Consider the following 13,855-nt stretch of genomic DNA (forward strand, 5'->3'; position numbering starts at 1 on the left):
AACTTTGAGACTGAACTACATCGGGAAAAGGGCAAATTCCCCAATCCCCACTGTACCATGATCTCAGACAGAATGGCTTGATGGACTGAGATGTCGACCTTAAGGTCTCAACCATATGGGTCTCGACAAGTTCTCCATTTGATCCTTTGAAATAGACCCCCTTAACATTATAGCTAAAACAGCATTTCCAACAAGAACTTGGAAACTCTAAGAAACTATATAAGGCCAGATGAAAACTGCAATCTTTATAGCTATGTGAAAACTGACAAGACCTACAAATTAAGAGTAACATAATAAAATGCATATTTATACTAAAACTGTGTCAGTGGTAAAACGAAAAAAAATAAATGAGATGACCATACAGTGGACACTCCAACCAGAAGATCAAACATACTGGTTCTAGTACTCACTAACATGGGACAGCACTGCACACCACCCTGTGTCACATTTTCATTGATGAGGTCGGACCACAGAGTTATTTTCTTTTAAATAAAAATCAACCCAGAAAACCCAACTAAACCCATAAGAGTTAGGAACTATATTCTAAAGCAAACTACATCTTATCTCCCCCAAAACCTGAGATCACAGCTACCTATGCAGAATTATTTACAGAAACCCTGTATAAACATGTAAATGGCTGCACTGAGGCTTCCATACCTACGAGAAGTAAGCCCAAACCTAACACACAAAAAAAACAACCCCCACTAGTGGAAGCCTTACCTTAACAGGGGATATAACAAAAGAAAAAAAAGTCATGGGCGAAATCAGGAAGAACAACTCTCACACAGACAAGGGCTCTCTGATTCAACTAAACAAGAAACTAAGAGGCTTATAAAGTCAGACAAGGCCAATTACAAGGACAGGAGAGCCTCCCAGAAGGACAGTTACAAGGCCTTCTTCAGCTATGTCAGGAACCTTAAAGATAGCAATCAGCAGTGTGCAGAATTGGTCATAAATGGCAGAACCTTCACTGGCAATGGCGACATAGTGAATACGCTGGCTGATAAATTTAGCTTTAGCTTCACTTCCCACTCCCCCACCACTATCCCCAGTGAAATCCTTTCTAGCATATCCCTATCAACAGGAAGCAGGTCCTGGTGGTACTTGCCAAGGCCAAAAACCCTGATTAAATTGGACCCAACAATAACCCCGGCTGTCAGTCTAAAACATAATCTAACAGGACCATTTGAGGTAGTCTTTAACTACAGCCTCAAAACCGGTTAAGTGGCAGGTGAATGGCAGGCTGCAATGGTCATCTCTCTTCATAAGGGTGGACCATCAACTGACCTTGGGAACTACAGATCCATCAGTATGACAAATCGTAAATGCAAAGCCATGGAACAAATTATCATGGAAATGATTAACAAGGACATTGACAACCTACAGACACTAGACCCATTCCAGATTGGCTTTATTAAGGGAAGGCCTTGTCTACTCAACCTGGCAGACTTCTTTGAGAGGGTCACCAAGGCTACGGATGAGGGGAATACAGTGCATACTGTCTGCCTTGACCTGGCCAAAGCATTTGATACAATATCCCACTCAGGCGTTATTGACAAACTCTCAGAACTAGGAATAAATCCTTACATAACTCACTGGATTGCCGTTTGACTACAAGAGCTAAGAAGTCAGGATCAGTCAGACCACCACCACCAAGACACTGGTCACCAATGCAGTACCCCAGGGATCTGTGTTGGGTTCCACTCCTGCTTGGCATCTACTTCTTAGAAGTCAAGGCTAATGACAAAAGGCCTCTGGTTCACCAAGTTTGACTGTAAATCGGGAGATATCATAGATTCTCCCCATGACACCGGCATCCTACAAGAGGATCTAGCACAAACAAATGGCTGGTACCAAAGCCATGGATTAAAACTCAACACAATGAAATGCATAATAGTGCCATTTGAGAAATTTTCCACTCAAGCTAATTACTCCAACAATAAAACACTCTTGTAGTTAGGGCATTTATAGACAGTAATCTGGTCTTCGACTAATACATAGCCAAAATAGTACCCAGCTCATAAGCAAGGTTATGGCATCCAGGTCCAAGGATGTTACAGTACTACGTCAGCCCTTATCAGACCCACCATTGAGTACAGTGCCCCCTTTAGCACATATCTAATGAGGCACTTGCAACAGTTGGAAGTTCTTCACCAGCTATGAATACTCTGTCTTACACAGATTGCCTTAAGGCCTTATCTCTGTATTCAGTCTCCTACTCGGTACAGAGAGACAATCTATGCCCAATATATAAGGCATCCTCAAATCCAGCTGATATATCTCTTGCACATTCACCAGACATCACCATAAACACTAAATCCAAGGACCTGAACTTCTCCTGTGACATAAATGGAACATACAGGAGAGACGAATGTGTGTCTGAAAGGATCCCCGCACTATGGAATAAGCTTCCCATCCAAAGGAAGCAAAGTTCGTCCCTGACCCTATTCAAAGAGAACCTTGATCATTGGACAGAAAAATGCTAATTCACCCTTGGACTGGCCCCCATGTCCCTGATGGACAGAGGTTGACAGTAATTAAATTAATCACCAACTAACATACCCCCACCCCCACATAACCCTTAGCTACCTCCTAACATACCCCACCATACAGACATCCAAGGTACTCAAGGACAAAACTGGGTTGAGTTGTACGGCTAGGCTTATAAAGACTCTGGGTGGTCATTAGCCTAGTATAAACCTATGACCTTATGAACTCAAAGAACTTGGTCAACACCAAAACACTTAACTGCCTTGATAAGGCTCTACTGTATGTTCTGAACTATCTGATACAAGTTTTATTTATAAGCAGGTTCATACAATTATGTTTTAATAAGCTTTCATCCAGGTAGACTGTCAGTCATACTGCAGCTTCTCTGTACTGCAAGACTGAATAATGTCAGTTTACACAACTACTTATAAATATGCCACAGTTAAACAAATGTATTTACTTCACTGACTCTGCGTATTGCTAAACAGGTAAATCACACTAAGCCTATGGTCTTTTCAGGTGAGACCCTAAAAAAGTTTTTCTCGTGACTCGTACACAAAGGAAACTCTCCTACTCTTACCAGTAGGTGCCTTATGGGTTATGGTGTGTGCTAACTGCAGCAGCACTGCTGTGTGACAAGGGGGAGGACGACAGCATCTAAGAAGGCTCAAAACTCATTGTGGGGTGGATAAAAATCAGGGAGATCAGTTGTCTTACTGATGGCAGCATGATGGAGTCTGAGTATGCAGAACTGTTCAGAAAAACCTTGTACAAGCATGTTAACAGCTGCATAGAGGCAGCTGTACCCACCAGGAAGAAGTACACAACTAACTGAAAAAATAAGCCACCCTAGTGGAATCACAAAATCCATCGGCTGTATAACAGGAGGAAGAAAATCATGGCAAAAATTAGGAGGTGCAGCACTCACCAGGATAAAAGCGCTCTCATTAAACTAAACAACTCAGAGGACAAAACGTCTACCAAAGCCAAATGTGAGGTAAGTTTGGCCTACCATGCCAAGGATAACCACAAAGCATTCTTTAGCTATGTCCGCAACCTCAAAGGCAATACACAATTGTGTGCAGAACTCATTGTAAATGGAGCCACTTATACTGAGCCAGAAGAAATAGCAAACCTGCTGGCTTATAAATTCAGCTCCAACTTTACTCCTCTCTCCCCCTCAAACTTCCCTCAGGAAATATCATCAAATATAACTCCCCCTACTAACACTAGGGATCAGGTCCTTAATGCTTTCTCTCTAAGACCCAGAACACTGCATCAATGGGCCCAGACAATATCCCAGGATGCCTACTAAGTAGTTTGAAACATAACCTATCAGGGCCTCTGGAATTACTATTTAACTGTAGCCTCCAAACAGGTTTCATGCCTCATGAATGGAGAAAGGCAACAGTCATCCCTCTGCACAAAGGTGGGCCATCTACAGACCCTGGAAACTACAGAGCCATAAGTCTCACTAGTCTTATATGTAAAGCCATGGAAAGAATTATCATGGAGATGATCAACAGAGATATAGTAAACCATCAGACACTGGACCTAACCCAGTTTGGTTTAGTCAAGGGCAGATCATGCCTACTCAACCTGGTGGACTTCTTTAAGAAGGTCACCACAGCAATGGAGGAGGGCAAAATCATTCACACTGCTTACCTTGAAGGCATTTGACACAATACCCCACTCTGGCATTGTTGACAAACTCAGGAGGTTAGGTACAAATGCGTATGTCACCCGGTGGATAGCCAACTGGCTCAAAGACAGGGTCCAGGAAGTTAGAATTGGGGAGTCCACCTCTACAAAGACACCAAAGTGGAGTCCCTCAAGGATCAGTCCTTGGACCTCTCCTTTTTGGCATTTACTTCTCCAAAGTCAAGGCCAGTGTCAATGGTCTCTGGCTGACTAAATTTGCAGATGATTGCAAATTAGGAGCTGTCAGTGAATCTCACACTGACACAAATGTTCTCCAGGAGGGGCTGACACAGACAAATAACTGGTGTCAGATTCATGGACTAAAACTAAATGCCAAGAAATGTATAACAGTATCCTTTGGGAAGTCATCCATCCCTGGTAACTATCATATTGACAACACACCCCTTAGAGTTGACCCAGTAGTCAGGGACTTAGGGACACACATAGATAGTAATCTAGCCTTTGGTCATCATGTGTCCACAGTGGTGAGGAAATCATTCTATGTTGCGCAACTTATAAACAAAGGTATGGCATCTAAGTCCAAGAAAGTCATTGTTCCAATGTATTCTGCATTCATCAGACCTATCATTGAGTACACTGCCCCCTTTGATATGCACCTAACCAGACATATCCAACAACTGGAACATCCACAGAGTTTTCTCACTAAAAGAATACAGGGCATAAGTGATATGCCCTATGCAGACTGCCTCAAGGCCCTATCCCTGTATTCTGTCTCCTACAGGCTTTTGAAGGGAGATCTATGCCTGGTATACAGGGCATTGTCAGACTCCACTCTGATGGACCTCCTGCATATCCACAAAACAAACAGTACCAGAATTACCAGTTCTAAAGACTTAAACCTTGCCTGTGATATAAATAGGACCTACTGCAGAGATGGGTATGTATCCCAGAGACTACCCCACCTATGGAGCAGGCTCCCCATCCATGTGAAGCAGAGTTCCTCCCTAACCCAATTCAACTTTAACTTGGAGAAGTGGATGGGAAACGGGAAATCCATCCCTGGTTTGGCACCTATGTCTCTGATGCAAGCAGCTAACCTACAAATGATTCCTCTTCCAGGCCCCTGCTTACACTTATCAAGGGTATCAGAACTTGTCAGAGATTTGGGATGCTCGGCTTAAAAAGGCCCTTGTAGCCGTTAGCCTAGTAAACACCTATGAAACTATGAACAGGTAAAATGGAGGATGTTTACAACTTCAAAGCATGCAAAATGACACACATTGGTGCAATGTGCAAACGTTGTGTGCACTTGACTTGGATGCACATGAGTTACGCACACAGCTACAATTTTTGTTCTCATACTTAGGTTTGCTCCTACATGACTTTCTGATATTCTTCATACCGTTAGACCTATTTAAGGGTATATACAATATGAAATAACTGAACAAAGCCTATACACAGATTCACAAACAAATTATATGAAATATAGTACTTGTAACAATAATTATATGACATCTACTAATTCTAGACTTGTCTTAACACCAAAAATAAGAAAATATTTCTGATCATTGCTACAATTTTTTTAAAGAAGAGAGTTGTGATTTTTAATACTCAAAAGGATGAGACAGATGGTGGTAACTAATGTAGAAAGATGGTCAACAGCAGATTATGTTCTATAGTCTGGTAGTGTGAAGATACATAACACTTCCTGGTTAATGGAAGAAGAAAGGCAGAACCTGTAATCTTCTTGACAGCACACTCATTTTACCAGTGTGGTCATGCCCAAAAAGTACTGCTATAGGGTGGGCAAAGCATTCGTCTCTGGTAAAATGGGTAGGGGAATGGATGCTGTTTTGATGGGCACAGAATACTGCAACAGTGATAAATGCGCCACAAATGAAATACAATAATCTGGCATAAGAATAACATTCTTTCTAAAGTAGATCTTTGGTATTTAAGCTTTAAACCACATCAAATAACGGTAAGCATATGTGTAAAGTCAGATACCTCTGACATCAGCCTTTAAAGGCAATCTCTCTTAGATATGTTTGTGACTTGCTTCAAAGATACAGCCACTTTAGAATGGTTTTAATACATTACCTGTACCTAAATATAAGTAAGTTTAAAAGTAAGAAGGTCTTCATTAATGATATCTGTGCTTGAGAAATTACAGATTTTGGATAAATTTAAAGATATAATAGATGAAAAGGAAAGGTGTAAAGAATCTGAACTTGTCAGGTTAAATTACAGATGAACTAAGCAGTGTTGTATTTCTTTCTTTCTTCATTCTTTCCTTTGTTTCCCTCTTTCTCTTTGTTGTCCAGGAAAGTACCACTAGGCTAAAGATCATTTAAGGCCAGAGGAAAAAAGCACCAGCGTTACAAGTAATGAATACATTCAGAGTTACTTAATGGTGTAAGCTAACTATAAAAAATAAAACTGTACAGAAACAACAGTTGCATGTTCTAAGAAAGTTTGCATTTCAGTAATCGGAGAACAGAGCAACTGTTCTAGTAAATCCTCATACAACTGAAATAATAGCAGGTACTCCACGTGGACAATGTCTCTGTTTCTCTTTCCTGGGAAAATTCAAGTGTGCTTTTTTGATATGCGAACTCAGGACATTAGTGTAGGATGTGAGGTGATGGCATGCTAGCAATGTGACCATGTCGGTCATACCAAGTTTGTCTCAGGGCATGCTATAATATAATAAGGGTTTATATCACAACATTGAATCATCACAATTTCGAAGCACGTAACATCGAATTGAATACATTGAAACGGAAAACATTGAAACAGAAAAAGGCAGCAACATGTGGAGTGTATATTAAAAGCAAATTGCTCCATGCAGAGGGCAAGACCCCCTGCACCCCCCACACCTCTTGCCACTTAAATATATCACTACGGAGATCGTACTTCAGTGCACTACAGTGTGGAAATGGAAGATTTCAATTTCCTACACTGTAGCGCAATCCTGGAGTTGGTATATTTAAGTAGCGGGGGTATGGGGGTGCAAGGGGGGGCTTGCCTACACCCTTAATGTTTCATGTCCCCATTGGAAACTGCCATTGACAGCCTTTTGATGTTTTCCCAGTTCGATGTAACAAGTTCGAAGTTACGTGATTCGAAATTATGATGATTCGATGTTGTGATATAAACCCATATAATAAGACGTACTTACACATGAAGTGTCCTAAAAGTTATGAGTTAAAACATGGTAAGATGAAATGGTTTGCTGTAGTTATTACTTAAAAAAAAAAAAAAAAAAAACACGGACTGCACAAAAAAGCAAGGAAGAACCACGACTGAAAATTACCAAGTCTTGTGACTAAGCTTTTGACTGTCATACACATGTGGCTCGTGTCATGCAGATGGGCTATCATTTCAAGAGTTTGAGGAAATACACCACGTATGGCTCAAAAAGGAGGAAGTACACAACTTACATGTACCATCCAATAAAGTACTGAGGGTAAATGCAGGAAGTCAATACAGTAAATAAGATATACTGGGATTGCAAGAAAGCTGAGGAGTAACCTGTAATTAACCCTTTGAAAATGAAAGATAAAATTAAGAAGTAGGAAGTCACTAAGGGAGAATCCCTTCCAATACGAGACAAATAATGGCTGCGGTTGCAGTGGGGCACTCCTCATCACTGCTGCCACACACGGGCTGGTTTTCCAGCTCAGATGACAACTGATGGGCGTTATTTGTGAAGTTGGTATGTACTTCCTGTGTCCATGTAATTTCTGCCAAGGTCACCCATCGCCTTCCACATCCCCAAATACAAGATGCTAGACAAATCGCAATTCTCCAAACTGCCTACAAATGTAAGTTCAAGTAAATGTATATGTACATGCACTTTTCCTGTCGTGGGCTGGCATCTCGTCCAGATTTAGTCCTAAGCTTTACACACACACATGCTAGTCTCTACCTGAGGGGCTCTAGATCAGCACTGTAACACCTGGGATGTTCAGGATAGCCAAAATGAAGACATAGACACCATTTCCACATAGCCAGCTTAATCCGCCTATATTTTATGTGGTGTCATACTTACAGAGTACCAGATCATGATATTTATTCTCAACTCAGACACAGGCTAGAAGTCCAAACATTTTTCTAGTTTCTTTATTCCCTAGGCTTGTTGACCAGCAGACCTCCCATACTGGAGTTGATGTTGTTTTCTTGTGGTGGCAGGATGGGGAAGAGTGGCTGTTATTCAGACAGCCATGACAGTTGCTGGTGCCCGTCACTCTCATCTCAGCGATGAGTGTATTTATGATGGCCTTAATTCCACCACTGGGCAAGAGGATGAGCAATCTGTGGTGTCACCATGAAGGCCTACAATTGCCTTTCCCATGCATGTGCATACCTCCTTATAATCACAATGAAGTCTACTACCTAGTACTCAGTTAAAGAGGGAGACAACCCTGTGCTCAGAAATTTGCATTGCCACCCTTTTGTGAGGGCAAGTGGCAATGTGAAGTCACATCTGCCCCCACCCAATGATGGGTACATCCATTCTCACATGCATGCTCCGTCAAGTACCCGCGCTGCTAATCAAACTCGGGTCATCTAGGTCACAGTGTTTTATCTTAATATGTCAAAAGAGATGTTGGAAGTACCAAATATTTTAAACCACTATACATACACATATATTATGGGCGGTCACGGTGGTGCAGCAGTTAGCATTGCCGCCTCACAGCAAGAGGTTCTCCGGTTCGATACTCAGCTGGGGTGCCTTCTGTGCGGAGTCTGCATGTCCTCCCTGTGGTCGCGTGGGTTTCCTCCCACATCCCACAGACATGCTGTAGGTGGATTGGACACTCTAAATTGGCCATAGGCATGAGTGCGTTCGTGTGTGTGCCTTCTGTAGAAGGTTGGGCGCCGGGCTGGCAACTCGACTCTGTAAAACTCCACTGCCAATCATGAGCGGACAGGTGATCTGCTGTAGCGACCCCTAACCGGGAAAAGCCAAAAGAAGAAGATGAAGAAGAAGATACATGCACATATATTATATTAAGCCCCTCCTTCCAATATTCTGTGGCTAAATACAAACATTTCTGGGAATTGATTCAAAATGAAAAACACATTACTGTACTTTGACTACTTTCTGAAAGGAGCAGTTCAATATTTTAAGCAGTTTTCAATTTCATATTTTCAGGTGCAAAGCCAACACATTTTATTATAATAGCAAAAAGTATTAACAAAAATGCAATTCAATAAGAACTTTTCAGTCCCTGGTGCTAAATATCCTTTTTCTTTTATTCACTTATTAAGGTTTGCAAACTTATATTTCCTGGTGCAATAATTTTGTGCAGCAAATCAAGCAATATCTTTTAGATAGAGAGAAGAAGCCCGAATAACTGGAATAAAAAACATGTAGATATACAGAGAACATACAAGCTCCACAAAGACAGTGGGAAAAGGCCAGGACTGAACACCAACTCATGGATCCTACTTACTTTCTTAACAATCTTTCATACTTATTAAATGTGTCTGTAGAATGCACTTCTAATGTTGATGTACTTGGAATTGCTGTAGATAAGCCCTTGTAAGATTCATTGATGAGAATGTTCTGGACTTAGAACACTTTTTTGCTTATTTACTGTATATGTAAATGTTTCTTAGCACACATTTTCAGATATCGCTTTAGATGCAATGACCACTACTTTTCAGTTTTTTACCTGACTCTGTCTGTCCAACATATTTACTTTGAGCACATTTCAGATTTCTTCTCAGCAACTTTCTATCCTCTTCACAAACAAAAGACATGAGCTGCTCAGACTGTTAAATCACCAGTCCTGGCTGTTTCTCTGCAGAAACTTGCTGTACTCTCACTCTACCTTCTCTCCTTGAATCAATACTTGGGCTGGCAAAACATGTACATAGCGTAAGGGTGTATTCTTATATTCCATCAAAACTAGATATCTGTAACAGTCGGAGTTAATTTCCTGAATTTTCATCATGAGAATTTTCATAGCATGAACTGTCCCTCTCAGCCTAACCATTTTACTGTAGACAGTTTAGGCTAGAAGTCAGATGATGAAATTCCAAATGCTCAGAAAATATCTAGTATTTCAGAATTGCATACTGTGGACCATTCCCCAATTTTAACTCTTCAGGGCTTCTGCATCTTGAAAACACAGATTTAACTACATTAATCACATCAGTACTCATAGCGTCTTCACAGATTCATAGGATCTTACTAAGCCTACAGTCAGGGAGACTATCTGAAAGCATTCAGCCACATCACCCAGTAATGTTCAAAGCAAATATGAGAGAATAACAGCCTCCATTAAGATTTTTTTCCACATACCCCAGGTGGAAATTTGAGATCACTCACCCATCAATGCTAGAGGAATAGTTTGCTCAATATGTAATTGCAGACTACTGCAGAAATGGGGGGGGGGGATATTTGGTAAGGTTCCTGTCAAGCCATCTGGTGTTATGTGATAACACAGGTTTAGGTCTCTACAATGGGTGTTTGTTTTACCACTGTACTACTTGCTCTGTTTAGGTGATGGAGTTCAAACAGTGCTAGGTCATTCATAGAACGAGAGGTTCATAGGTGTGTACTAGGCTAATGGCCCTGGAGTCTTTACAAACCTAGCTGAAAGATCTTCCCTCAAGAATCTGTATGACATTGTGTAGAGGGACAGGACTTTTAGTCTACGAGAACAGACAAGGAAACTGAAGTCTAAGATCTTTTCGGTGAGGAAATGTTGAGTTCTGTCAAGATAGTTTAGGTGCACAGCAAGGTACATGGTGAAGGGGACACTATTTTCAATGAAAGACTTAATAAAGGATGAATAAGTGGAACTAAAACTTCATTAGACCTTCAGGAAATGCCATGAAGGATAAGGTATGCAAGGTAAAAGGATTTTCTAACCAACACATAATGATCAACATACACACCCAAGTCCTGGATGACTGCATCAGAATTGACTGACCATCAAAGGAAACCATGCTGCATTTCCTGGAATTGAGGGTAAACCCACAATACACCACTCATTTATTAGAACTAGCCCTTGTTGGAAATTTGAGCATCAGAACAGGATTTGTTCATTTTAGTGACAGTTGCAAGTATTTCCATTTTCTTGTGGAGTTTGTGGATGTGGTAATTCCACCATATGGGTTTAGTTTTAAACTTCCCATTATGCTTATACCTGACTGGTACAGATGCCTCAATGCATCACCCTTTTGTTCCGCCTTATTCATATGTGCTAATCCAAAGCTTGCAGGACCCCCAACTCTATAAATTACCTTACAAAAAAAAACTTTTCCTAACAGAACGACTGAACAACATACTGGCACACTATCTACACAGTAAAACAATCCTCTTATCTAGCCCTTACTCTAACCTGCAAACACCTGTACACAGACACTTACTCCTAATGCTGAAACGTTCAGTATATCTGAAACTGTTGGTATTAATGCACGCACACACACACACACACACACACACACACACACACACACACACACACACACACAATTACCTTAACCCAAAGCAGATCACATACAGAATACTTCCATCCAACATTACAAAATTCAGCAAACCTTACACTGCAGTTTAGTCTGTTGACATAAACAATGGTCGACTGATCAAATTGGTGTCATATATGAGCAGTTTATACATTTATCATGTTCAAACAACTCCCCCCCCCCACTCACACACACACACGCGCATACACACACACACACACACACACACACACACACACACACACACACACACACACACACACACACACACACACACTTGTTATGCAGTTCGTTGTCATATTACAAGTAAAGAGACAGGCTGTGCTATTCCTTTACCATTAACATATGATGTTATTCTTGCCTTGCTTCATCTTGCTTTTGGGATTCAGGCAAGCCCCCCAGCAGTATCAGAATTATGGATTTTAATTACTTGAAGTCAAATAATACTCGGTCATAGCTCTGTTGTGCTGTCTGCATCCATTCTAGTGCCCTTCTGAGAACAGCACACCCAAACAGTACAACTCAGGACATGGCGCCTCTTTTTCCTGTTAAGACTTATGGCCAGTTTACCCCACAGCCTTCAGTCATCAGCTGTATCGTTCATTTTATATTTCTCTCTTATATGTAATTGGCTTTAGTACAGCTGGCACCTTAAATTACAGACTATCATTTCTTAGGTTCATAGGTAAGTACTGGGTTAGCTGCCCTTGTGGACCATTTCAAGCCTAGTCAATTTCCCTTTTTGTGCTCAAAACAACCTATCCATTTTGGTTATACCGTGACCTTACCTATTCCATGGTCGACAATTATATATTATCTCTATGAGAATAACTGGGATCATACCATAGACAATTTGTGGGGACCCTTGCATAGGATAAAACATTTACGAGCTGAATCTGTCCATTAGTAGTACAGGGGGCAGTCCTGGGGTAAATGTCCTGTTTCGCATCCATACAGCTAAGTTGCACTTGAATATGTAGAGGGATAAACATTGTATATTGCGGATATCTCCTGCTAGGTATACCTGCCCCTCCAAACCATTCTGTTGATGTTGCAGAAGAGGTTTCAATAGTGAGACAAAGTATTTCTGATGCCATTTGACTTACTGATGTGCAGTAAATCCATCAGTAATGGGTTGGAGGATGCTTTGTATGCCAGATACAGGTCACCTCTTAGCAGTCTGTAGGATACCAAGTATAATGACATGGCTTTTAGTTGGTCCATGTAGGATATGTTATTTAGGCCTTGTATTCTTTTAGTAAGTTATCTCTGTGGGCATTCCAGATGTTGCATATGCCTGGACAGATGCATTATATTCAATGACTGGCCTAATGAGGACTGAGTAAAAAGAGGGACAATGACATCCCTAGATTGAGATACAATCCCTTTGTTTATAAGCTATGCAGTATAGAAGGACTTTCTTACAACAATAGACAAATGTTGGTTAGGTCACTCTACACATAAATCCCAAATCCTGAACAATTGGTTCAATTCTTAGGGGTGTGCTGTGAATGTAGTAGTTCCCTGGAGTAACTGACTTCCCAAAGGGGTGCAATAATGCATTTTTTGGCATTTAGTTTCAGTACATGATTTTGGCATCAGTTATTTATGCGAGACAAACTTTCTTGCAGGACGGCTAAATTATTTGGGGATTCACTGGCTGCTCCTAGCTTGCAGTCATCTGCAAACTTAGTTGGCCAGAGCCCTTTGGTATTGGCTTTTACTTCAGAAAAGTAGATGCCAAACAAGACAGATCCCAGCACAAAACCTTGGGAGACTCCAATCACAGAGCTCAAACTCTCAGCACAAAACATCTGGACAAAGTCAAACATAATGGGAGGACAAAGCCCAAAAAATAGGTACACATTTTAAATACTGCCCTTATAAACTTAGAAAGTTGCTAGAATAAAAGGTCTTCTGTTACCATGCATTTTCAGAAGGATATGAAGTCTGAAACTCCGATGCCTGTCATTATTTACTGAATTCAGTCCTCACTGATTTACCACAAAATACAGAAAAATCATAAATTTTATGAGGAACAGACCAAAAATATGATGCAAAAATCTGGGCAGTTGACCTATTTTGATTATCTGCATCCTATCTGTGAGCCAGATGGCAGTCCAGCAGGTGACACAGGGGTTTATTCCCAGTTTAGTTAGCTTTTCTACTATGTTTGATTGGGAAATTGCGTCAAAAACTTTGGCTTATTATTTTCTTC

General features: G+C 40.9%; 1 protein-coding gene across 1 annotated transcript in view; it reads right to left on the reverse strand.

Annotated features, from left to right (window-relative positions):
- The window catches only part of LOC122799397 (sodium- and chloride-dependent GABA transporter ine-like), a 372,008-nt gene that overhangs the window by 171,640 nt on the left and 186,513 nt on the right, over window positions 1-13,855 (reverse strand). The window lies entirely within an intron of this gene.

This window comes from Protopterus annectens, chromosome 4.part0, assembly GCF_019279795.1.
Source record: "Protopterus annectens isolate FY-2018-M chromosome 4.part0, PAN1.0, whole genome shotgun sequence".
Taxonomy (NCBI): domain Eukaryota; kingdom Metazoa; phylum Chordata; order Ceratodontiformes; family Protopteridae; genus Protopterus; species Protopterus annectens.